General features: G+C 39.9%; 1 protein-coding gene across 2 annotated transcripts in view; it reads left to right on the forward strand.

The window, feature by feature from the left end:
• The window catches only part of USP22 (ubiquitin specific peptidase 22), a 105,337-nt gene that overhangs the window by 1,093 nt on the left and 80,557 nt on the right, over positions 1 to 23,687 (forward strand). The window lies entirely within an intron of this gene.

Genomic DNA, 23,687 nt, shown 5'->3' on the forward strand with positions numbered 1-23,687 from the left:
GAAACATACATATACAGGCAACTCCACATTTGCACGTGTTTGGCACTTGTGCGACTGCTGACGTGTGTGCCATTTTTCACACCAGAAGGGGGTGGGATGGGCTTATGTATGTCCCATGGATGTGCGTGGTGCCTCGGAACGCAAGCCCTGCATAAAAGGGGAGTTGCCTCTATATAATTCTTGTTTTATTATTGAATTTGGCTAGGCTTTACAGTCACAATAAGGCTAAAAATCTGACTAGCTGAAGTCAAGAACAGGAAACTAACAGGTTCAGTTTTGTTGTAAGTGCAGTAGGAAGGTAATTTGGGGGGGGGTGAGGGAAATATTTGGCCAAGTGGTAGGTATCTGATGGTTTGCGAGTTTACTGGAAAGGAATGAATTGGCACCAAAGTTTAATAAGAAGTGGCTAATATATTTTGATTCCTCAAATCTCGCATTGGAAATTTATTTTCTAGCAGTGCAGATTTTTGAGGCTTACGTTGCTGTTGGTACATCTTCATATCTTAAGGATTCTGAAGACTTGTTTCTGAATCACTTTGTTATCAGAAGAGTGACGTAAATAGAACTGACTGGAAATGAGCAAGTTGAGTTAATTTGTCAAATCTGCCTATAACTTGGAGGACATGTCTGTTTTCATTCTGGAATGGATGGTGAGTTTTGGTAATCTGCTTATGACAGATGTGACACTGTCCCTGATAGTGTAAAGAAATAATTCCTGGGGAGGCTTATTGTGTGCTTTGTACTTTCAGCACTGCAGGATGTTTTGGTTTCTTGTATTTCTGTAGCTGATGAAAAAGAAGGTTAAAATGCCAGTTGATTGTTTACCTATTATTTGATGGAGCATCTGAGCGCCTGACAACTGTCAAATACAGTGGTACCTCGGGTTACAGACTTAATTCGTTCCGGAGGTCCGTTCTTAACCTGAGGTACCACTTTAGCTAATGGAGCCTCCCGCTGCCGCCCGTGCGCGATTTCTGTTCTCATCCTGGGGCAAAGTTTGTAACCTGAGTTACTACTTACGGGTTAGCGGAGTTTGTAACCCAAAGCGTTTGTAACCCGAGGTACCACTGTACCCGTATGGAGGTAGCAATCTACCTTTTTTTAGTTGCAACAAACTCTTGTTTGATAGTAAAGGCATAAATAAGTGCTCCTTTCTCCTTAGTGGAAGTTTTATTCAGGAACAGGTATCGTATTTTAAAAGCTCTTAACTTCTACCTCAAATGTTCTGTCTCTCCGTGGTTAGCTTTCATTTTAAACAACATTTTTGATTGTCCACAGATTGAAAACCTTTTTGGACCCATGGGCACACTTGGATTTTAAGAGTGCCCTGGATACTGCTCAGTCTGGTTGTTTCTCACGCCCCTTCCCAACAGAGAAAAAGAGAATGCATACACACTCTTCGCTTTTCCATGAGTATGGGTAAAAAACTAGTTCCAGTAGAATTTTCCTCTTGAATTTGCAAGGTTTTAAACAGAATCTCCAAACACTACCATCAAATTAAAGCTTGCATGTTTGCACTGCATAGTCAAAAATAAAAACACAGAAGATCAGGATGAATCTTCATGAATTTTACATAGGATGACAATAGAAGCTCCAACAAATTACAGATCCCACCTGTGCCCACAGAGGTGACATGTTTGGTGATGGTATTAAAAAGAGCCCTGGTAAAAATTGTGAGGATTCATAAGGATCTGTGTCTCTAATCTATGTTTTTGCATCATGGTAGTGCTGGAAAGCATAATATCCATGATTTTCAATGGAGATAGACATGATCTGTGATTGGATGCAGGGGGAGGGTGGGAACTTGTGGAAAACTATGCATTTTCAATAGGATCAGTTTTATTAGATTTGATGCATACTCTCTCACACACCATCTTTCTCTGTTCTTTGGCACTTCTCTCTCTTGACTTCTACTGTACTCCACCTTTGGCCTTCTTGCTTCATTTTTCTCCCTTCACTCCTACTTCCTTCTTTCACTTTTTCTCATTTACTCAGGTACTGATCTGAGCCTTGAAATGAACTGAAGAAGTGAGAAAGGGAATCATTCTTCTGCACCTTCATCTCCATGTGCTTTTCAGGGATGGAAATGGGGAAGTAACCACCCTTTGTACCTCATTATGGAGGTAAAAGTAATGGAGAGAGAATTAGAGGCTTAATAGGCACTAGGGGAAGTCCTCAAGGGTCCATGGTGTACATATGTACTACTTTGGCAACTCCATGTTTAGGCTAACCCATGACTTCTGAATGAAAGCCAAGAAGAACTATTTGATTCTTGAATATTGTTGCCATTCAACTGTACAGTGGTACCTCGGGTTGCAAACGCTTCAGGTTATAAACTCCGCTAACCCGGAAGTAGTACCTCGGGTTGAGACGTTTGCCCCAGGATGAGAAAGGAAATCACACGCCGGCGGCAGCGGGAGGCCCCATTAGCGAACGTGAGCCTCAGGTTAAGAATGGTTTCGGGTTAAGAATGGACCTCCAGAACGAATTAAGTTTGTAACCCAAGGTACCACTGTATTTGCATTATTCAATTCTATTTGCATCACTTTGTTTGTCCAGTTCTTGATAATAGTAGCTTAAAATTTAGTTGCATTGTTTCAACATCATTAACAAACTTAATAGTGAACAGAATTGTATGAAAGAAACTGATGCTATGTTACTTTACCAGTCAAATATTTGAAGGAGTAAATTGACTTGTTTTCTATACCAGCTGTAGATTGGGCCTGTCCAAGCAACTTTTTTTAGGAAATGCTAGAAATGTTATTGGATATCAATAGATATTTCTTGTGTTTCATTTGTGTTCTGTATGGAATTATACCTTGTAACTTGGAACAAACCTTTGTTTTTAAACATAGCAGTAGTTGGCTCCTGGGGGAAAATGTGGCTTCATAAATCATGTAGGCCAGGGGTCAGCAAACTTTTTCAGCAGGGGCCGGTCCACTGTCCTATGCCCCACAAATAACCCAGAGATGCATTTTAAATAAAAGCACACATTCTACTCATGTAAAAACACCAGGCAGGCCCCACAAATAACCCAGAGATGCATTTTAAATAAAAGCACACATTCTACTCATGTAAAAACACCAGGCAGGCCCCACAAATAACCCAGGGATGAATTTTAAATAAAAGGACACATTCTACTCATGTAAAAACACACTGATTCCTGGACCGTCCGCAGGCTGGATTTAGAAGGTGATTGGCCGGATCTGGCCCCCAGGCCTTAGTTTGCCTACCCATGATGTAGGCTATACTATGCCTTGTTTCTGGATCCCTAGTCTTATAATCTTTTAAAATGTAAGGATAGAACCTATATACAGTGGTACCTTGGAAGTCAAAGGGAATCTTCCGGAAGTCTGTTTGACTCACTTCTGGGTTTGTGGCATTTGGGAGCCAAAACATTCGACTCGCAAGGCGTTCGTCAACCAAGGTACAACTGTATTGGTAGTCTCACTACACATTACCTAGCTTGAGGTTTATGTATCACCCACTCTTATTCTTTGCTGTCTGCTTAAATTTAGGGTGAAATCTAATGCTATTCTCACTCAGAGTAGGCCCCTTGAAATTAATGGATATGGCTAACTTAGGTCCATTAATTTCAATGAATCTGTTCTGAGTAGAGCTGAGCTACTACCCTTAATGTTAAACTTATAAACGTCTAGTCATAATAAATTCAGATCCATGATATATTCAGCTGTTACTCCCTCCAGTAGTGAGGTTTGTAGAAGTACAACCCGCCCCTTTTTTAAATTTAGGAGCGCTCTCTAAATTAATTTAGGATTAATTTGCCTTTCTTTTAATCTCCTTTTGCTTGGAAGAGCAAGGCCACCCAAAATGAATTAGTAGAAGGAAAAATTATATAAGTAAATAGATATGAGTGATAGGTACATCATTTAATTCCTTGGTTTTATTTTATTAAATAGGGGAATATACTTGGATTGCATTTTTATACTCTCTTAAAAGGAAAAGAATTTTCTTGAATTTAGTCTGATAGGAATAGTTCTGGTTGAAGTTCTCCAGCAGTTACTTGAGGCTTTTCTTTATATTTGATATTGTTATTTGAAGAATTGAAGAGAAATTAGAATTTTGATGGCTAAAGTGTAAGGTTTAGCTCCGCATAGATGTGGCTTGAAATGTACTTTTTGTCTTGTTAGTATTTGTGTGTGACATGCTGTAGGGCTAAACAATATATATTTCATTTTGGAAAGAGAAAAAGAGTAGGAACAAACAGGGACTGCTTCTTTCCTGTCCCACTAATGTTTCTGTTAGATCCTTTCATTTGTGAAAATGGGGTACAGTCCTGCTAGCTGCCACTTATTCCTCTTTTAAGCAACAAAGGAGAACACTCCAGAGGTACGAGAAATTGTCTGTCAATTGTTATGAGAGGCCTGGAGAGGAACACTTAAAATGCTAAAATGTGTTCCATAATTAACCACATTAAAGTCTAGAATCATTGTGATGCTATGGCTGTGCACATTTCCTGGAGACTGGTTTCCTTCCAGGGTGTCTCACTTTAAAATAAAATAATTAATAGAATGAATGTCACAAGAAACAAAAATAAGCTATGTTTGTACACTAACATAGGCAGTACAAATTACTTTAGAAGACACCCTTCTGCTTTGAGCCTTGATTGTCTGCTTCATTTCCTATTTAAAAGTATGCTTTAAAATGTCAGTATATAAATGATAGCTTCCTTGTTCAATGACTTGTATATGCAAATGTACCAATTATATGACTGCCAGACATGTAAGTATTTTCATACCAAAATTTATTGATGAGATTTTGTCCAGGGTCATGAGTCATGACTATAATGAGGGAACTGATTGTCCAGCAGTCATGGTGGTTGTAGAGTGCAAGTGTGTCTGTACAACATATGCTACTTAGGTACCATTGGAAGGATGGAGACCCTAGTGGAAGGGGTCAAGAGAGGAGAGAGACAAAATCAATGGTTACTGAGAAGAATAAATGATAAGAAAGATCTAGTCAGGACCCAAATAACCATGTAACTAGTTTCATGTGGCCAAGTGGCTCTTTGACTTGTATAGCAGCTCCTATGCTATACAGTGGTACCTTGGGTTACAGATGCTTCAGGTTACAGACTCCGCTAACCCAGAAATAGTACCTTGGGTTAAGAACTTTGCTTCAGGATGAGAACGGAAATCGCGTGGTGGCGGCGTGGCGGCAGCGGGAGGCCCCATTAGCTAAAGTAGTGCTTCAGGTTAAGAACAGTTTCAGGTTAAGAACGGACCTTCAGAACAAATTAAGTTCTTAACCTGAGGTACCACTATATAGTGAATCTGAAGCAGCTTCAAAAGCAGTTTGTGTTGTCACAGGAATGACCAGATCTGGTAGCTTATAGGCCAAATATATAATACGAAGTGACTTTATTTGACACCCGCCCCCCACCGGTAGCCTTTCACATTCTTAGCAATATGTGGTAAAAAAAGAATTTAACTTTCAAAAGGGTTGTGTGTGTTTGGTCCCACACATTAATGTTGGCATCCCTCTTTAGCATGCATGAGGCTTTGTCACAGCTGATAGCCATGTGCTCCGTTATACCTGTTGTGTATCACTGTCTTCACTGTGGCATGCATCAAGGGGTGGGGAAAAGAAGTCAGGTTGTATGGCAACATATATCTCTTGGTTACTGGGTTGCAATCTGGAAAGTAAGAGTGGTTCCTGTTAACACAGAAGTTGGCTGTACATGTAGCATAATGGTTCACGGTTCAAAGAAATGAGAAAATCCTGCTATGTGCGCATGAACCATTGGGTATGCCTGAAGTAGTTTTAACTTTATAACTAAGAGTTTTATCCCAGTTTCTTCCAAGGAGCTCAGGATGGTGTACACCTGATCATCACCTTTGGCAGGGGCTTACTGGCTAGTGTGAAGTATCTCAGAAGCTGGACAAAGTAAGACAACGGATCAGAAAATGGCTAGTTGCTGAACCTGTTCAGCATTGATCCCCATCTCCACCATGAAGAAGCAAAAGGAAATACATTTATGGCAGTGCACTTCTGTTTTAAGTTTCATGTCTGAGAGCATAGTTGCAGTGATTACAAGCTTAGGTGGAGCTGCATTCCTTGACATGGGGGTTCTGAATATAAACAACTGATTCATAGGATAAGCATAGCAATTAGTAAGTGTCGGGATTAGTGATCTGTATTTCATCCCCGTTGGTCAGTGATATTACTGAGTTACAATCACTTCAATGTATACATCTGCAGCAATTGTAAAGTGGTAAAAGGAGATGAGAGAATTGGAAGATGTATATGGAATAACACATCTGCATTGGTCCTGGGGCAGTCAGATCTACACCTAAAAAAAATTAAAGCTGTATGATTCATTAATTCAAATAGCACATTCATGCCTCAGTCTAGGCATATTTTTATGTTTCCATGTACAAGTAAATGTGATTTAATTCTGATGAATTGATTTGCTTCTGGCAATTTGAAAGGTGACTTGATCAATGTGTAACTACCACTTGCAGGGATGGTACGCGGGTGGCGCTGTGGGTTAAACCACAGAGCCTAGGACTTGCTGATCAGAAGATCGGTGGTTTGAATCCCCGTGACAGGGTGAGCTCCTGTTGCTTGGTCCCTGCTCCTGCCAACCTAGCAAGTAGATAAGTGCAAGTAGAAAATAGGTACTGCTACGGCGGGAAGGCAAACGGCGTTCGCCAGAAGCGGCTTAGTCATGCTGGCCACATGACCCGGAAGCTGTACGCTGGCTCCCTCAGCCAATAAAGGGAGATGAGCGCCGCAACCCCAGAGTTGGTCACGACTGGACCTAATGGTCAGGGGTTCCTTTACCTTTACCTTACCACTTGCAGGGCAGTTCCCCTTAGCTATGTCCTGTACAAATAATTAAATATTCGTTCACATTAAAGAACAGACATTAGTCCATAATCAAGCTTTGCTTTGAGTTCACATAGAATATTTTGTTGATAAATGTGAACTTGTGAACTTTATTAATCAACATTAATCAACATTCTATTTCAGTTTCTCTCATCTGTTCTCTGGTTGCCTTGCCTGTGGTTTAATGGGTTTGAAATTAACATGCCTCTGTCTAGGAATCTTGAGAATCATCAGTGATGTCAGTTCAGTTTTCAGAAACATTTCCCAGAAGTTACAGTAATATGTGAAGATTTTGAGATGTGGCATATCAAAGGTATCAGTCTCCAGAGTAGTTGGTACTCTTTCAGGCCGGAATAAAGTAGCCAGATACTATGTAAGGTAAAGGGACCCCTGACCATTAGGTCCAGTTGTGGCCGACTGGGGTTGCGGTGCTCATCTCGCTTTATTGGCCGAGAGAGCCGGTGTACAGCTTCCGGGTAATGTGGCCAGCATGACTAAGCCGCTTCTGGCGAACCAGAGCAGTGCACGGAAACGCCGTTTACGTTCCCGCCAGAGCGGTACCTATTTTTATTTTTTTTTAAATTCTCAAAGCTTTATTTGTTGTTGCATATCTTGGCCAGTAGGAATAACATAGCATTGATTAAAATTACATTTTGCTTAAGGTAATTTATGCCGTTGACGGCAAAGCATAATCTTCCAAGTACTGCTTTTCCAAGTAGATATGGCCTCTGCGTATGTGTGTCTTTTTCTTAAGGGAAGATGGCAGCCAGCAGTGCTCCACCAGCTGTCACTGCAGCTGTGGTAGCAGTGGACAGCCCAGCAGCACCGACTGACTGAAGCGCGGCATCCAGCGCTCCCAGCTGCTACTCCTCCACCATTGGCGATGGCCGCTGCCGACATCATTTTTGCAGCCAGAGAGCCAGCTGCAATTCCAGCTCCAGTGAAGCCTGCTGCTCCCAGTGCTACTGGTACAGCAATCGTGGCCACTGCCAAGCCGGCTGCACCTCCCAAAGCTGCAATTACTGGAACGCCCACCATGTTGGCTTTAAGAGACCCACGCCTCTCCTCGGAGATCTGCAGCTACTTCCACCAGAGCGGTACCTATTTATCTACTTGCACTTTGATGTGCTTTCGAACGGCTAGGTTGGCAGGAGCAGGGACCAAGCAATGGGAGCTCACCCCGTCGTGGGGATTCGAACCGCTGACCTTCTGATCGGCAAGTCCTAGGCTCTGTGGTTTAACCCACAGTGCCACCCGCTGAAGTTTCTAGTATAAAAAGTTGAGAATTAAAGACTATCCTTATGACTTTGAGGAAACTCGAGGTCTCCCTAATTCAGTCCTTGGCATTGCAACATTTCTGTTTCATCCCCATTGTTTACCTAGTTGCTACTTAAAATATCTTCAGTGGATGAGATTGCTAGGCAACCTGTTACATTGCCCAGTTCTGAAAGCAGTTACTAATAATTTATATTAAATCTACTTTTCTGTACACACTCTGGGGCCACTGATAGTACCAGCAAACATTGATCTTCATGGCAGCCTTTTAAATAATTGAAGATCAGATTTCACATCTCCCTTTGCCATCTCAAACTGCTTCTTTTGTGTGCCAAACCTACTTGGTTTCATCTACTTATATCATTTGTCCAGCATTCTATAGACTCTTTAATCAACCTCTTTGCTCCTCTGAATCTTCCCAATCGCTTTATTGATGTGGTATCAAAAAAGATGCATGTATCTAGCCTGTATATCAGGAATATTGTGAATTCTTTTCATTTTCAGAGTACTACTTCCTTTGTTGCAAGCTACACTGTTTCGTCTAGTCACTGTAGCAGAACCTTGCATCTAGAATACCTGATTCATTGTTTGTGGACTGTAGTACCATTATGAAAATGACTAGCAAGCTAAATTGTTGGCTTGCCATGCAGTAATAAATTCCTTCTTGGCCCTTTTGTAGCATTTACCTCAGATTTTTTTGCTCTTTTTTGTGTGCAAAATATTAAAGACTATAACAAAGAACATGCAAAGCTACATAGATACATGTGCTTTATGCATACAGTGTTGTATAGAAGAGAATGTCAAAATTTAGGAATATTCTTTTAGTAGAAATGTGCACTCTGGAAGCAGATGCAGTACAGTGGTACCTCGGGTTACAGACGCTTCAGGTTACATATGCTTCAGGTTACAGACTCCGCTAACCCAGAAATAGTACCTCAGGTTAAGAACTTTGCTTCAGGATGAGAACAGAAATCATGCTCTGGCGGCGTGGCAACAGCGGGAGGCCCCGTTAGCTAAAGTGGTGCTTCAGGTTAAGAACAGTTTCAGGTTAAGAACGGACCTCCGGAACAAATTAAGTACTTAACCCGAGGTACCACTGTATGTATATATTAATGCATATACATATACATATACACACTGTGTGTGTGTGTTTGGAGAGAGAAAGAGATAGAAAGAATGACTCTTTTGTGTTTGTTATTTTTATGCTTCAGGGCAACTGGAAAGGGGCGGCGGGGGGGGGGGGGAGACCCAGTGAAGTCTGTTGCTCTCAGATATCTAGAATTATATTAGACAGGCTTGAAAAAATATTTCAGATCCTAGGTGCCTGCATGTTCATTCCTGCCATGGTGCTCCTTCGTTACAAATATTTGCTGCTTGCATGCTTAGAACTGTATTCACCATTAGTTAGAAGTTGAGTAGACCTATTGGAATTAATGGATGTGACCGACTTAAGTACGCTAATTTCGGTGGGTTTACTCTGAGTAGAAATTAGTTTGCCTACAACCCTTAGTGTAGATCTGCTAATTGGAAAATTACTGCATTTGTTATACTTCATAATTCCTGCCAAGGGCTAAGATAATGGATGTCAAGGAAGAAAATTGCAGGAGGCAGGAGGGACTAAGGGTCGTTTGGAGGAGTGATATAGGCTACAGAAACTACACTTGGTGATTTGATGTTGAACCTTCAGTGCTCATTGCTCATGCATTTGACAACTTTCCCCTCATATTGCTACAGAGAAACTCTTTTTGAACAAGGATAGTCCCGCTTAAGCATGGTTTAGGTTCTCTAACTTCTACAATGCATTTGGACCTTGTTGTTGCTCTTCAGATTTAACAGGGAAAATAGTAAGTGTACTTTATTGTCTTGCTTAGTTCTCCCCCCAATTCTGGATGTAAATAATTACTATTCATGATACTAGTGGAACCTCTTTTGTCTTTTTTTAAAACTGTGCTAGCATGTGTTTACATCCTAGTTTTGAAGCACCCACTTCTGATATTTGCTTTGCCATAGCAGTGTTGCTCTTGTAGAAAGGAACAGCCTGAAGGCTGCTGGACATTCTGTAAGCTGGCAATGACTCCAAGTAGACTGTCTGCCAGGCAAGGAAAGCCTGGTGCACAGCCATGCTCTGGCAGTAACCAACACTTTAATCCCCTGCCTTGTTCAGGGCAGTGAGGTGTAGACCAGCCAGCAGAGTTGGTTCTGTGCCACATGGCAGAGTCCTTCTGTAACTGTTCATGCTGCTGGTCTTGTCGCTTTGTGCTTCCACAGCCATACAAGCATGCCAAATTGAACTCTTCTGTCTAGTAGTCCTTTCTACAACATAATGTTATAAACATTATTGCCTAACAAAGAAAGGTGAATCTGTATGTCTATGTGTAAGCATGGATTTAAAAAACCACAACTGGTGGCATGAATAGGACCTGCTTAAGACTTGGCAAAGATTAACTGTTTCAGCTATGCTCCCTAAAGCAAAGGGAATCTCTTTTCACTTAAAGGCAATCAATCCCTCTGTTGGTACTCTTTGATGGGATGGTTTCTTTCCTGACTGTTTTAGAATTGGCTTCCTTAGATGGTCTAAATACTAGTTCTAGACTCCAGAATGCTTCAGTTTAGATACCTTAAGCATGCTGGTGCTTTTATTAACTACCCTTTTCCTTCAGGTCCCAGGACGGGTTACAAGATTTTAAATATATCATGAAAAATGATTTAAAACTACAGTTACAAAAAATACAGTCACAAAAATAAGATTATGCTTCAGTTGAAACCTTGTCATTTAAGGTACAGATGGGTGGAGTATAAATAATAAATTATTATTATTGTTGTTGTTGTTGTTGTTGTATTTTGTATACCCTTTCTCAAAAGGTGGTCTGACCATTTAAACAAGTATTCTATCACACCTCTTTTCTTCTAGCATAGAAATTTCCTCCTTTGCCCTGGAACTGTTGGATTGCAGCTCCTGCATCCAAATATATTCTCCTGCACCCCAGACATGACCAGATTAGAAATCACATTCCCCTGCTCAAATACAATAGATTTAATTCTAAAGAATATATGAGGGATAGTTGTACTAGATTTATAGTGAACATAGCCCATTGTAACAATGTATTCCTGCCTCTTTCTGAGCTCCTTAAATGTTGACTTGCAGCCACAGCAAAATGGTTTATCTGTGGTAACAAGCTATTGAGGTAAAGTAACAATAGTATTTCCAGAATAAATATGGCACATATGTTAAATGAGTTAGTGCTCCTCTGTGAGTATCTTGACTGACCCCCCCTTTTTTGAGGGATATATATATATATATATATATATACACACACACACACACACACACACACACACACACATATATATGAATGTCCAGTGAATAGTAGAAGGGGAGACCTGCATCACCACAATCACATACACGTATTGGGGCACATGCAGTTCTTTCCCACCTTCCTTTTTTGAGGATGGATTGCTAAAATGAGCCACATGTTAATTTGTATGCAGGATGGGATGGTGCATGAGGGCATGCTGCTCTACTACACGCATAAAGTCACTGCTCAGACTCTGCTGTCATTCTTCCTTGCTGGCTATGGACTTCCTTCATCTTATTCCCCCAGTGACTTGGCCTTGTTCTACCGTAGTTGAACAAGAACTGGCTCTGACAGCTGCTTTGTTGGGTCCCATCCCCCTGCCTCCCTTTAAAGACTAGTAGCTTCATTTTCTAGAAACATGCCACCCTTCCCAGTGCATTCCTAAAAAGCATTTTTCAAGGAAAAATGTCAGTCAGCAATGCAGATTTTTCACTTTCTTTGTGGACTAAATAGCAGGTGCCTTTACAGAAGGACTGCAGGTAGCTATTTTCTGCAGAATGCTGTTTTGAAAAGGGGTGGAGGAGAATTAAACCTATTTCAAAAGTTTATTCTATTGTATAGAATAATTTATGATAGTATACTACTATTTGTACTCTTATGTATCCCAGGATTTATTTATTGACCAACTGTTTTTGTTTTGTTGTTTTTAAAAAAGACTTTATTATGAAATTAAAATAACAATCCAGTAAGGAATATAGTAAAAAAAACCAAACCAACATTAACTGCAGAATTGCCCATAAAAAGCATGTGGTTGTCAAGGATTTCTGTTGAGATACAGTAGTTGCAAAAGTCGGCTGGCTTGGGTTCCAGTTAGGAGTCAACATTAAGGGTTTTATTTCAGCTGCCAAGATAAAGTTGTTTTTTAAAAGCAAACACCTTGAAAAGATTCTGTAAGTGGTGCCTTTCTTATGTCAGGTAGCCATGATGAAGGTGGGAGTTTAGGTTTTGGAACTTCAGGATGTAGCTTTTAATCAGCTTCCCCTTTTAACTCCTAGGTGAGTGAATATTATTTTAGGGATCTGTTAAACAATTTATTCTGATGATAACTTGAATCCAAGAAGCAAGTGAAATAATATTGGAAGCCTATACTGACATGGCACACTTATGAACAGTGATTATCCTATTCCTGATTGTAAGAATATACTTAGCTCACTTTGAGGGGAAAGTTGCCTTGCCTGGTCCTCATCTTCGTCCCCTCCACATGCCTCAGGCAGATTAGGGTGATTGCATTAATGTAGCCAAATCTGGCCTTCAGGTGTTGATTCCTAGGGGGAAAGTGTACTGTGTGTGCAGTAGTTGGAATACAGAATCTACTAACCCACAAAGCTTACTGGATAAGCTCAAGGCAGTTGTCGTGTCTGAGTTTTAACTGCTACATAGGGTGGCTTTGAGAATAAAATGAAAGAACCCCTAGGTAATCTGACCTGAGCTCCTTAGAGAAGAGGTGAGATATAATACTATCTGAATCAGTGGGCCCAAGCATATATGCAAAATATTAGAAACAGCAAAAGTGAGATGCCCAAGCCTCTTCATAAGTTAGCTTCAATTGAGAAATCTCCAGCTGAGGCAGTCAGACCCTTTCACCTCTAGGAGAAAATAGTGCATGAATTAAAGTTTCTGGACATGGCATCTCTTTCTTTGATCACCTTCTCAAAATTCACAATTCTTTCAGGGGAAATATTGGGTGATATCACTACAGCCTGATTGCTTGCTACATGTTTCCGATGCAGAAGGGTGAGGGTCTGCCTCCAAGAAGACTTATCAGGTCAACATCTGCTTAGCTTCAGCACTTCTGCAAAATCAGATGACCTTGGACCATTTAGTAGGTCCTGCTGGATTTAAATATATTCTGAAAAAGAAACCTGAAGAATCTTACTATCTCATTTGCATAGGGTCAAAACATGATGCACTCCATAATGAGACACACAGACACACGACTTTCTGATGTAAAAAAAAAGTGCTCTTGCTTTTATCGGTCACTTTGACTGAAATTCAGCTTGTTTTGACACAGAGAATTGACAATCGTGCTTCCTGAAACTGCTTCAAAAGAGTCCTTAAACTACTGTTCAAATAGTGGAAAACGTTAAGTGTGCCCTCTGCATTATCTTGCTTGCTCTTCTCCTCTCCTACCCTTTTGCATCTAATAAGCTGTATGTTCATTTCTGAAGATGACTTGGCTTTTGCTTCCATCAGTGCAATGTAGTGTTGAACTGCATCTCCCTAGTGTGAGTAGCATTAATCCTACTGTTCACCAATGAAAAGCAATGTTTTGTAAGTAGGCTGCATGATGTTTGAAATTAGATGCTGGCTTTTGTGGTCTTGGATGCTGAACAGATTTTAGAAGGTCTGTGCATTGTGTTAAATGTTCATGTGATGGTAGTGGTTGCTTTTTAAATGTACTATCTTTGAAATAGTTCAGTATATTAGGAATGTGGGCAAGTGTTTTTGTACATATGCATAGTATTTTTTAGAAAGTCAAAACTTAATTGCTGTAGAAACACATTTGCTGGGAATTTTTCTTAGCCATTAATCCCAGCAGGCACTTCGGGAGTTTGTATATTTGTTTTCAGTTAACTAAGCAATGCTTTGGCATTTAATGCAAAGTGTCCATAAATGAAAACACTATAATTTACTAATTTCTGGGGGTGGCATTATGTAATTACTGTCTAGTAGATAGGAAAATGTGGAGATAATACCAGCAGGGTATGAAGTGATGCTAAACATAAAATATTTAACCTTTTGTTGTTTTGGCTAGTTTTTGCCAGTGTTTTAATTTTTCTCATGGAAACTCCATGAGAACCCCACTTAGTGCAGACCTTCTAACAATAAATGCATTAAATGAAGTTGCTGGTAGTGTTTTTAGTTTCCAAAACTCCTTCGCTTCATACATTTATAGATTTCACATCTTGCAGGCGTTCCTTAAAAAAGATTTTTAAAGGATTAAGTATTGCATTGTCCAGGGTACCAATGAGTGGCATGTATCTTATATGACTGTAGGTCCATCCTGGAAACACTCATTCTCTAATGTACTGATCAGCTGATGAATGGAGGATTCAATCCTGTTTTTTGGAGGAGTCTACTTTGCCAGGGCGTTCCCCACAGGGAACATGCTGGCAAAGCAGCATGTAGCAGAATTGGACCCTGCTCATCAACTGATATCAACTGATTGACGGGTGGGTGTGATTTGGGGGAAATGGTATTGTAGGTCCAATTAGTCCCTTGGTGAGCCAAGATTGGCTAGAGATTCCAAACCCCTGTGCTTAGCTAAATTAGGGCTTAGCTCAGTGCAGCACAGCAGCAGAATGACTGAGGAGGAGCAAAGTGGCTAGAGTCTCTCCAGGAGTACACAAAATGTTTTGATTTAGCATGACGTGAGAACCGGACCACTGGTAAGAATTGTGCATAATTTGACAACTTTAAGGACTGGAAAATTGGGAAACAATTAACTCCTAGGCCAGTCTAAACTATATGCTGCATAAATAAATCATGTGGAGGATCTGTACTGCAGTGATCTTTACTGCTACTTCCGGGGGCGGCGCGAACGGCAATGGCGGTCCTCTTCTGAACGGGAGAGGAGGCTCCGCAGACAACGGGTCGTCCGCTACGGCGAAGCGGAGACCCATTTCGGAAAACCCCAGGCAGCAAGAGCCTGGGGTCTTGAGGCTCGGTGGGCGCCTTGAGCGACCCTCCAAACGCGAAAGGAACCCCGTAAGGGGCTCCGGAGCGTGGAGGGGGGTTGCGGCGCTGAGAGCCGTTTCACAGTCTGTGGAGCGAAGCTGCGCTGCTGCTGTCGGTGAGCGCTGATCCCTTTTCCTGTCAAATTCGGATTTGGATGAAAAGCAACTTATTCGTGAGTAAAGACTGAATCACTCGAAATTAGAGACCTTAAACGAAAAATCTTAATTTGATTGAACTTGGCTAAAAGCGGAGAGACGTGGAAACAGGAAGTCCGTCTTCCGCAGCCATTGAACTTGAAAAAAGCAACTAGTCGGAGGAGTGGAGGCTGAAAGAAAGAGATTTTAAGCTTTACAGATCTAAGCATCTACTGAACTTGCAATTTAAAGTAAAGACTTTAAGTTAAAGATTTGGAAATATTACTTGCACTTGACTTTCCTCCTTTTATTGGATTACAAATTAGAAGGGGAAACCCAGAGTCCGGAGCTGCCTGAGCATTGAGAGATTGAGCTGTCAGTACTGCAGATTTGGATACTGTATATTGGAACTTGCAACAATCTGAGGGTATTGAGACCTTTTAAATTTGAAACATTCTTTTTGGAGACAAATAAGCACTGTCTGTAACAAAGTGACCATTTATAAACTCTGCTAAACATTTGTATCTGAAGGTTCTTGGATATTAAATTAGACTCTGAAAGACATATTAAGCTCCCTCTAGAGGATTGGATTAAAACAGTGACTTTACATGTACATTTACTTTCGATTCCCTTGTTGTTTGCTTGCTCTGGGCCTTTCAATTCCCATGGGAATAACTCAGTGTGACCTTGACTGATAGATAACGTTGGAATGAGTGGCACAAGAAAAAGAGGGAGAGTTAGACAAACAACTTTAACAACTCTAACCTCAGCCTCGCAGACACGTAGATCATCTGTACCCACTTTGCCCTCAGAAGTAGAAGTTGAAGAAGTTGCCTTGTCACAGGCAAAAGAGGGAGAGGGTGAAGCAGAGCAGTTACAATTGGAAGATATGGCCTCAGGAGCATCTGTTTCTGTTCTAGACAAAATCTTTGAAAAATTGGAAGCCTTGGACAAGAAAGTAGATGTGCAATCAGCAAAGATTGACAAAAATACAGAATGTTTAAATAAATTAACCATACAAGTGGTACAGAATACACAAGCAATTGGACAGTTAACGGAGGCCTCAGCAGAAAATCGGAAATTGGCTGAGGATACCAGACAAAAATTGGAAAATTTAGAGCAAGAGGTAAGACCACTCACTAAGCAAGTTGGGGAACATCAGATTTATCTTTCTATGATAGAACTGCGAAATCGTGAGAATAATTTGAGGATTAGATCATTACAAGAGGCAGAAGAAGGAAATCTAACTGAGTTTTTGACCAAAGAATTCTCCAAGTTCTGGAATTTGGAAGAAAAGGACTTTAAAATTGTGTCAGCTTTCAGACTTGGAAGATTCATAAAGAAGGAGAGGCCCAGAGACTGTTTGATAACATTGAGATCAAAGGAGGAAAGGGATAAGATTTTGGGTCTACATTACGGAAAGTCACTGGAGGTTCTGGATAAAAGAATTGAAATTTATAAAGATATTCCAAGACAACTGCTGGATCTTAGAGCCGCCTATTCTGAACTTGCTAAACTACTAAGGAGCAACGCAATTCCATTTAGGTGGGAATTCCCCCAAGGAATATCTTTTACCTTTAGAGGGAGAAAGGTTAAAGTTAGAACATTGGAAGAGAGAGACAAATTTTTGGTTACATACGGAGAGGACCTTCAAAAAGGAATTGAATTACCCTCTGGGCCTGGGGCAACGCCAGCATCAACACCAGTACCTGGGGAACCTGAAGATTCAGAGAAGATACCACCCCTGGAGAAATAACCAGATTAATCCAGGATGTCTCTGCAATTGCTGAGTTGGAATATTAATGGTTGTAACATTCCGGAAAAAAGGAAGAAAATATTTCACATATTAAAAAAAGAACAATTGGACATTATCTGTCTACAAGAAACACATGTGACGAGGCTCCACAGAAAAGTGTTAATAAATAAAAGATTGGGCCAGGAATTTGTATCGTCGGATAAAGTTAAGAAGAGAGGCGTGGTGATATATGCAAAAGAGAGCCTGTCACCTAAATTCTTATTTAAAGATGAACATGGAAGAATTTTGGCTATTGAGATACAATATCAAGGAGAGAAACTGTTGATATTAGGAATCTATGCACCAAATGAAGGGAAATCGGAATTTTACAAGAAGTTGCAGGAGACAATGCTGGACTATCTGGACTACAACAACATCATAATGATGGGAGATATGAATGGGGTCGTATCAACTAACATGGACAAGTCACAAAGTCAAAATGTTACAAAAGACGGCAGACTACCTAAAACCTTTTTTGAAATGACTGACAATATGGATTTGATTGACATCTGGAGGACAAAGAACCCACTAGGAAGAGAGGGAACATTCTTTTCTGAAGCCCAACTGACCTGGACAAGAATCGACCAAATATGGATTTCTAGAGGCCTGGCACCTAAGGTCAGAAAAGTGGAAATCTGTCCAAAGACCTGTTCCGACCATAATGCAGTAAAGATGGATATGACACTACTACCAACTGGATCCTTTAGATGGAAGATGAATGACAATTTGTTCAGAGATCAGGAAATTATCAAGAAGGCCCAAAAAGTTTTGAAGGATTACTTCGAGATAAATATGAATACTACGGTGGAAAAAAGAATCGTCTGGGACGCAAGCAAAGCTGTAATGAGGGGATTCTTGATACAACAGAATGCAGTAAAGAAAAGAACACAAAATGAGAAAAAAGATAAGATCTTGGATAAAATAAAAGAATTAGAGAAGAAATTAAGAGTGAATCCGAAGTCACAGCCAACTCTGAGAGAAATTAAACTTTATCAAACACAATATTCTAAATTGATAAATCAGGAAATTGAATGGAAGGTTAAATTAATGAAACAAAAAACGTTTGAGTCGGCGAATAAATGTGGAAAACTGCTAGCTTGGCAGTTGAAGAGAAGACAAAGATTAAATACGGTTACAAACTTAGAGGTTGATGGAAAAAACATTCAGAATCCAGTGGACATTAGAAAGTGTTTCCAGAGATACTTCAAAAAACTATACACCCAAGGGCCGCAAGACGAAGTTGAGATTAAACAATTTTTGGCAAAAAATGGACTATCTAAATTGTCACAAGAAAATAGGACAATCCTGAATTCTAAAATAACACGACAGGAGATTGAACAAGCCATTCAGAACATGCAACTTGGCAAATCTCCAGGGCCAGATGGGCTGACCTCCAAGTACTATAAGACTTTAAAAGACTATTTGATACAACCTTTGATGGAGGTCAGCAATGAAATTATGGAGGGGAAGAGGGCACCGGAGTCGTGGAAGGAAGCGTTCATCACATTAATACCAAAGTCGGAAGCTGAAAAGACACAACTTAAGAACTATCGTCCCATCTCCCTTCTGAATGTGGATTACAAAATATTTGCAGACATTTTGGCAACTAGATTTAAAAAAGTTTTAAATGAAGTAATTCATAAGGACCAGGCCGGCTTTCTCCCAGGTAGACATCTGTTTGCTAATACAAGGAACATTATTGACATTTTGGAACTTTTGCAAACAGATATAAATACAAAAGCAGTTTTAATTTTCATAGACGCGGAGAAGGCCTTTGACAATATCTCCTGGAAATTTATGATGGGAAATTTAAAAGAGATGGGAGTGGGACGGGGTTTTGAGAATGGGATTGAGGCGATATATTCAGAACAGAAAGCTAAATTGATAGTTAATAATGTGGTTACAGAAGAGTTCAAAATTGAAAAAGGGACACGACAAGGTTGCCCTATCTCCCCTTTGTTATTCATTTCGGTTCTGGAAGTGCTATTGAATATGATTAGAGGGGATCGGTTGGTGGAAGGAATTCAGGTCGGACAGAAACAATATAAATTAAAAGCTTTTGCAGATGACCTGGTTTTGACTTTGCAGAAGCCAGAGCCTAGCACGAAAAGAGTATTACAACTGATTAATGACTTTGGTCGGGTGGCTGGGTTTAAATTAAATAAACAGAAAACTAAGGTCTTGGGAAAAAATTTGACTGATACAGAGTTAGAACGGTTTCAGAATGAGACGGAACTTAATGTGGTTAAGAAAGTAAAATACCTAGGGGTAAACATAACAGCAAAAAATCTAAGTCTATTTAAGGACAACTATGAAAAATGCTGGACAGAAATTAAGAGAGACTTAGATAGTTGGTCAAAATTGAAACTTTCTTTGTTAGGCCGAATTGCTGCTATCAAGATGAATGTATTGCCAAGGATGTTGTTTTTATTTCAAACACTTCAGGTTTTGGACAAAAAGGAGTGCTTTCAGAAGTGGCAGAGAGATATTTCTAAGTTTGTCTGGCAGGGCAAAAAGCCCAGAATTAAGTTTAAGATACTAACTGACGCAAAACAAAGAGGGGGCTTTGCCCTGCCAGACCTAAAGTTGTATTATGAAGCCGCAGCGTTCTGCTGGCTAAAAGACTGGCTACTTCTTGAAGACACTGATGTGTTAGATCTGGAAGGGTTTAACAATGCTTTTGGATGGCATGCATATTTATGGTATGACAAGGTTAAAGCAAATAAGGCCTTTAAGAACCATATTGTCAGAAAATCACTGTTTAACGTCTGGACAAAATATAAAGACTTGCTGGAAAATAAAACACCAAGGTGGCTTTCACCTTTGGAAGCTAAGGCCCGAAAAAGACCCAATATGGAGGCCAAATGGCCAAAATATTGGGAAATACTAGAAAAGGATGGAGACAATTGGAAATTGCAGAGTTTGGAGAAAATGAAAGACAAAGTGCGAGATTGGTTACATTACGCTCAGATTAAAGAAGTTTTTAAAAATGATAAGAAACTAGGGTTCCAGGTGGAGAAATCGAAACTAGAAACAGAATTGTTAGAACCAAAGATCAAGGTACTTTCAAGGATGTATAACTTGCTGTTGAAATGGAATACACAAGATGAAACGGTTAAATCGGCTATGATAAGGTGGGCACAGGACATTGGGTATAATATCATGTTTGAGGACTGGGAAAGGTTGTGGAGTAATGGATTGAAATTTACTGCATGTAACGCTCTGAAAGAAAATGTAATGAAAATGATTTATAGATGGTATATGACCCCAGTCAAACTTGCAAAAATTTACCACCTGTCTGATAATAAGTGTTGGAAGTGTAAAGAGTGTGAGGGAACGTTCTTCCACCTCTGGTGGACTTGCCCTAAAGTGAAGGCGTTCTGGGAAATGATTTATAATGAATTGAAAAAGGTATTTAAATATACCTTCACCAAGAAACCAGAGGCTTTCCTTTTGGGTATTGTCGGCCAAGGGGTGGCAAAGAAGGATCAGACATTTTTTATGTATGCAACAACAGCAGCAAGGATACTTCTCGCAAAACACTGGAAAACTCAAGATCTACCCACACTGGAAGAATGGCAGATGCAACTGATAGACTACATGGAACTGGCTGAAATGACCGGCAGAATTCGCGACCTGGGAGAAGAGAGGATTGAGGAGGACTGGAAGAAATTTAAGAATTATTTACAAAAACATTGTAATTTGAGTGAATGCTAAATAAGATGCTAGACCAAAATAACTGAGCACCACTAAATTTAGAAGCTTTTAAGAAAATAAGTAAGAATGTGAAAATTTAACCCCTTTCGAGAACTATAAGATTATGAAACATAGAAGGGATATAAGAATCTAAATAAGATGATAAATTGCTGACAAAATGTTATAACGATGAAAGTGGGAGCGGGAGATGTGAGGAAGTCCAAAGAAAATGTGAAACTATGTTAAGACAAATGTTATATTGTTTATTATGCTTATTTCTATTGTAAAACCCAATAAATTGCTTTAAAAAAAAAAAAGATCTTTACTGCTAGCAGAATTGCAGTGATTCTGATGTGGGCTTATACTTGAGTTTAACCTAAATCGCACAGGACATTTTTTTTTTTTAAAGAAACTGACTCTGAGGGAGTTAACATTTCCCCCCTTTTTCTGACTTTCCCTCATGTTGCATAAATAAATGATGTTGTAGAGGATCTATATTGCAGCTATCTTCGCTGCTAGCAGGAATGAAGTGACTTTGATGTGGACTAATTAAGTTCACATTTTCTGTGGACAGCTTACAGTGCTTAAAACAAAACAGAAGGGAACTGAGGTCTACAGTTGCCTACATAAGAACCATTGAGTTGCTAAAGCTTTGATCTACATTTCCATTAAGTTTCTTTTTCTGAAAAGATTGTGCTTAAGAGTATTTTCAGCTCCATTAACTGCAAAGCCCGTAATTTGGGACCCCCTCCAAATCATTGGCAAAATTTTGCAATCGTTTTTCAGCGCCGCCCCAACTGATACTCAGAGAGTCATAGGCAGGCAACCCCAACCTTCGGCCCTCCATATGTTTTGGACTACAGTTCCCATCATCCCTGACCACTGGTTCTGTTAGCTAGGGATCACAGAAGTTGTAGGCCAAAACATCTGGAGGGCCGCAGGCTGGGGATACCTGGTCATAGGTATCACTGAAAAACCTGGTTCACTCCAAACTGATGCCAAAGTTTTTCAATCATTTTGCATTTTGAACCCCCCATTTTGCAGCACCCCACAAAAAGCCCAGTAATGCATCAAACTGGGGGTTCTAGTTAATGCCACTGTAGTTAACAACACTCAGATTCCCACACTGTCTGATTCACGCCAAACAGGTACCAAAGTTTTGCAATAATTTTTCAGCACCCCGAAAACTGTAACCCACTCTCTTTGTGGCCTTTCTGGTCTTTTCAAATCCAGGGTTGCCCAATTGCCTGCAAAACTATTGGTTTTTTTAGGCACCCATGCACACTCCCATCATCTCCTCTTAAAATAATGTCTTGAAATGTGTTATCATGTGTGATAAGATGTTGGATTCAACTTGAAAAGGCAAGAAAAGAACATTAGAAAATGCAACCGAAATGCTAGCTTTATAATCATTGAAACTAACGGGAGAAACCCCCTGAGTGAATGCAGCCGTAGGAAATTCAAATTCCTGGGGGGCACTGCAACACATGGTGCTTTCACTGGAAAACAATTCAAAACTTTGGGACTGGTTTGGAGTGAATTGGACAATGCAGGTTTTTGGGTGATACCCAAACCAGGGGTCATTGTTATCAATTCCTAAGTTTGCGGGACACTGGAAATTGTGGGGTTCACACTGCAAAACAGTTGCAAAACTTTGGCACCAGTTTGGAGGGGGTCCCAAATTTTGGGGTTTCTAGTTAGTGAAACTAGTGTTTTTCATCAGAGTATCAGGGCAGGTTACCCCAAACATACATTCCTTTCTCTCTCTCCTCCCCCCCCCCCCCCCGCAAATCCCTGGTAAGAATAAAATTTTCATTCACTGTGTGTTCCTACCTTGCAAATAACATCTTAGCTTCATGGGCAGCATTGAATAAGACAACCTGCACAATGTCAGGTAGGCAGGGCTGCTTAGCTAGGCTGCTTAGCTTGCCTGCTGCATTACTTCTCAAGTCACATGTCCCTGAAGATTAGATCAATGCATTACCTAATAGAATGTTTAAAAACATTTTTCACGATTTGCTGACACAGGGGAATGAATGAGGTAAAGTAATAGATTTTTATACTCTATCTTAGAACACACTACTGCGGTATTGGCAATCATCTTGTTCTCATGTGAAATTGGCTACTGCAGTGGTGCATTGCAGAAAACGGGGAAATCAGCATTCTGAAATATAAGTAGGGCTGTGTGTGTGTATTTATGATTGTATATATGTATTCCTGAAAAGAGAGATTTGCAATTTCTCATCTTCTCCTAGCTTGTAAAGAAAGAAGTTTCCTCGTACAGAGATGCAGCTGTTCAGCCATTATTTAGACATATGCTCACACATTGCCAAGGGTTCTTCATCATAGAGGAGTTGGTTTATTATTTTTCTCATTGTTTTTATTAGTAAATAAAATGAAACCAAAAAGTCTTAAGAAACACTCATAATTTTACAGCTGGTTAAAAATAGCATAAGGCTGAACATTATTATTAAACTTATTACAAAACATTACAAAAAAATCTTCCCCCCCCCCCCCCCCATAATCAGACTGGTTTATATTAGGAATTGGTTTATTGAGCCACTACACTAGAGAACTTTTTTTGTGGAAATTTGAGCCTTTGAAATTTACTCTTCTTAAGTAAATTTGCTATATTTGTGTTGATGAAAACCAATATAAGAAACTTTATTTATGAAAAATTATAATGCTTAATATGATGAAATATCATTTAAAAACCGTAAGCATACAACAATAATGGGCAGTAATTTCCTAAAAACTAAACTAAAACAAAAGTATATTATAACAAACAAAACTAAGCAGTGTACAAAACAGAATTAAAAATTAAATGTACAGTCCAATAAAGCTTTGGTAAACATAAGTTTCCGTTTCTCCTTATTTTACCCCATTCTGTGCCTTTGTGCT

The sequence above is a fragment of the Podarcis pityusensis genome, assembly GCF_964106645.2.
Source record: "Podarcis pityusensis genome assembly, chromosome: 14".
NCBI classification, from domain to species: Eukaryota; Metazoa; Chordata; class Lepidosauria; order Squamata; family Lacertidae; genus Podarcis; species Podarcis pityusensis.